This window comes from Sorex araneus, chromosome 1 (genome assembly GCF_027595985.1).
Source record: "Sorex araneus isolate mSorAra2 chromosome 1, mSorAra2.pri, whole genome shotgun sequence".
NCBI classification, from domain to species: domain Eukaryota; kingdom Metazoa; phylum Chordata; class Mammalia; order Eulipotyphla; family Soricidae; genus Sorex; species Sorex araneus.
Genome location: NC_073302.1, coordinates 450,348,220 through 450,351,836, shown reverse-complemented (window position 1 = coordinate 450,351,836; position 3,617 = coordinate 450,348,220).

Below are 3,617 nucleotides of genomic sequence, written 5' to 3'. Positions count from 1 at the left end.
CGAGCTGCTGGCGGGCGTCTGCTGTGCGTCACCCCCCCAGCTAGGGCGAAGAGACCACCTGGACATCCATGACTGGGGGGGCGGGGGCGGTGTCAGCCCCTGCCGGGGAGCCAGCAGACCCCAGAGCTGAGCCGCAGCCGTGGGGGTCGTCAGACTCGACCTGGGGGGGGCAGGGGCGGCGGAGGCCTGTTCCAGCTCGTGGTGCTGGGGACGCGGGTGGGAGGCTGTGGGGGCCCCCCCTTCCTCTCTGGGGCCCGCAGTGCCAGCGTGATGCCCTTCCTGTACGCCTCCGCCATCTCTGTGTCCGTCTCCCACTTCTGATGACACCAGCGCCCATCCCCTCACCCCCCCCCAGACCCCCATCCCCGCTGTTCCCTCATCTGTCCCTCGTTTGCCCTCGGGAAGGGACAGGCTGAGTGCTGGCGCCCTGCCCGCCGGCTGCCGTGTGTCCTTGATGGTCCCGGCTGAAAGTGAACCCCCAGAGCTTCTCATTCCAGCTGCCCTGGGGGGGACAGGCCGGGGTGTGGGGGTGACCGCCTGGCCTGGACCTCGTGTTCAGTGCCAAGATTCCAAAGGGGTCATGTGCAACGACAGTTGAGGGATGCCAAGTGACTATTTGGAGATTTTACTTTGACTTATCTTAATTATTTAAGATGTTCAGGACTTACTCCTGTCTCTGTGCTCGGGGATCACTCCTGGCAGGGCTTGGGGGGCCCTATGGGTGCCAGGGCTGGCCCCTGCGCTGGCTGGGTGCCAGGCCAGCGCCTTCCCGCTGTGCCATGGCCCCTACTTTGCGATTCCGGAGGCTCGGGCAGCGTGGGGTGAGGTGCGGTCAGAAGGTCTGGGCAGACGGAGCAGCAACACCCTTTCTCACGTGCCCCCTGCACGTCGTACACCTGTGCTCTCGCTTTCTCGGGAGCGTCTCTGCCGGCAGCGACCCTGTGTGGGTGTCGGTGACGATGCCCGAAGGTCACACACGTGCCGGGTCGTGTCAGCTGCCGATGCCCACGCACCGGGCCGAGCAGCTGGCCGTGGGACACGCTCTTTGTCGTGCTTTAGCACATCCTGGCAATGGATGGGGCGGGGGGCAGCACTTTCTGTCTGAGCACCGGGGTGCTGGGCAGCAGGGCCGCGGGGACGGTGCTGGGTTCATGTGGGAGGCACCGGGGTAGGACTCGGGCCTCAGGCTGGCAGGATAGACGCTTTGATTTCCATTTGTTCATGTTTGGGTCACAATCAGCGATGCTCAGGGGCCACTCCCAGCTCTGCGCTCAGGAATCAGTCCTGGCGCTACTCAGGGGCCATAAGGGATGCTGGGGTCTGAGGCCAGGGCGGGCACGGGCAGGGCAGCTGTCCTTCCTTTTAAAATATATTGGATGAATTAATTTGCCCTCCTGCCCTTCGACATCCTTACTGTGATGAGTTGGGGTCACGGCTTGGTGGCCTGTTGCCCAGGGGCCACTCACGCTAGTGCTGATGTTCGGATACACTCAGCTGTGGTGTCCTGGAGATCACAACTCACCCGGCTGTGCGGCAGCTAGGGAGCCCCTGAGAGGCCAGGGGTGCGAGGCAGCAGAGCAGTCAGGCTTGCAGCGTGGCGCACGTGGGAGCACCGGGGCTCGGACTCAGGACCGTCTGCTCCCGGGCAGGCAGAGCTTTAGCCCCTGGGTCACCATCTCACTCCATCCTGGAGCATTTATAAAGTGATTCTTGCCACTTCATTTTCTCTTGGACTTAACGTCCAAGTACAGTTCAAGTCCTTTTATTTTTCCTTTTCCTCGGGAGGATGTTAAGCTATTTATTTACTTTCGGCTTTTGGGCCACACTCTGCAGTGCTCGGGGCTTGTTCCTGGCTCTGTGCTCAGGGCTCACGCCCACTGGTGGGGCTCTGGGGACCATATGTGATGCTCAGGCTGGAACCCGGGTCGGCCACATGCCAGGCAAGCGCCCTCCCCGCTGTCCCCTTGCCCCGGGTTTATTTTTATTTTTTGGAAACTGCATTCTGGAGCGTGTGTTAGAGTAATTGGCTTCATTATTTTGTAATCACACTGAGGGAGCCGCTTGCCCCGGAGCCAGAGCAGCAGCGCTGTCTTACCGCGGCGTAAAATTAGCAGTAGCACAAGGCCTGGCTGCAAAAGGCGGGCTGGGCTGGCGCGAGCGCCCGTCCCCGGAGCCGCAGCGGCGAGAGACAGATCTGAGGCCCCGGTGGGCACCTGCGGGGCAGGGACAGGGAAGGGCAACGGGGGCAGCGTCGCAGCCCGCGGAAGGAGGCTTCTCGGGCGGGCGGGGTTTGTCCTGGCTGTGTCAGCCCCAGGGCCCGAGAGCCCAGCAGCGCCCCGGGGCCGCCCCGGGTCCTGCGCCCAGCCCTGCTGCCAGGGCCCCTCCCGCCTCGGGGCTGGGTGCTCCCGCCGCCCGCTGCCCACAGGCCCGTCTGGGCGCCGGCACTGGGCCGGACACGCTGTCCTCTCCCCGCGTCCCCCCCACCGCCCCCTGTGCCTTGAGTGATGAATGACGCGTCGGGCCTTCGTGCGCGGGGTGCTGGCAGCCCGCCTGGCTCCTGGCGCAGCCCAGAAAACAGCTCGAGCGCTGACCTCACACACCCCGGCCGTGGCCTGCTGTTCCCCGCCCCCCCCCCCCCGCCCTTCCTCAGGGGGCTCGCCCGCCGGCCCTGCGCCCGATGGACAGGAGGCCCACTGCCCGCCCACCTGCCCTGCCTCCTGCCTGCCTGCCTGCTCCCCTCTGTTGTTCTCTCCCTCCCCCCTTATCTCCTCTCCCCTCTCCTTTCCCCTCCCCTCCCCCTCCTCCCCTCCCCTCCCCTCCCTTCCTCCCCTCCCCTCCCTTCCTCCCCGCCCCTCCCCTTATCTTCTCTCCTCTCCCCTCCTCTTCCTCCCCCTCCCCTCCCCTCCTCCCCTCCCCTTATCTCCTCTCCTCTCTCCTTTCCTCTCCCCTCCCCCTCCTCCCCTCCCCTCCCCTCCCTTCCTCCCCTCCCCTCCCCTTATCTTCTCTCCTCTCCCCTCCTCTTCCTCCCCCTCCCCTCCCCTCCTCCCCTCCCCTTATCTCCTCTCCTCTCTCCTTTCCTCTCCCCTCCCCCTCCTCCCCTCCCCTCCCCTCCCTCCCCTCCCCTCCCCTTATCTTCTCTCCTCTCCCCTCCTCTTCCTCCCCCTCCCCTCCCCTCCTCCCCTCCCCTTATCTCCTCTCCTCTCTCCTTTCCTCTCCCCTCCCCCTCCTCCCCTCCCCTTCCCTCCCTTCCTCCCCTCCCCTCCCCTTATCTTCTCTCCTCTCCCCTCCTCTTCCTCCCCCTCCCCTCCCCTCCTCACCTCCCCTCCCCTCCCCTTATCTCCTCTCCTCTCTCCTTTCCCCTCCCCCTCCCCCTCCTCCCCTCCCCTTCCCTCCCCTCCCCTCCTCCTCTCCCCTCCTCCTCTCCCCTTCCCTTCCTTGCCAGGAGGCTTCTAGTAGAATGAGGAGGTAGAAAGAGCACTGAAGCAGCATCAGGGGACACTGCGGGTGGCCAGGGTGGGGTGAGGCTCCGTCCCTGACTCCCCCCCCCCCCTCAGCTCTGGGAGCAGAGAGCTGCTAATCTGCTAATCTGCTCAGAGCCAGTGAGGCCAGGCCTGGGA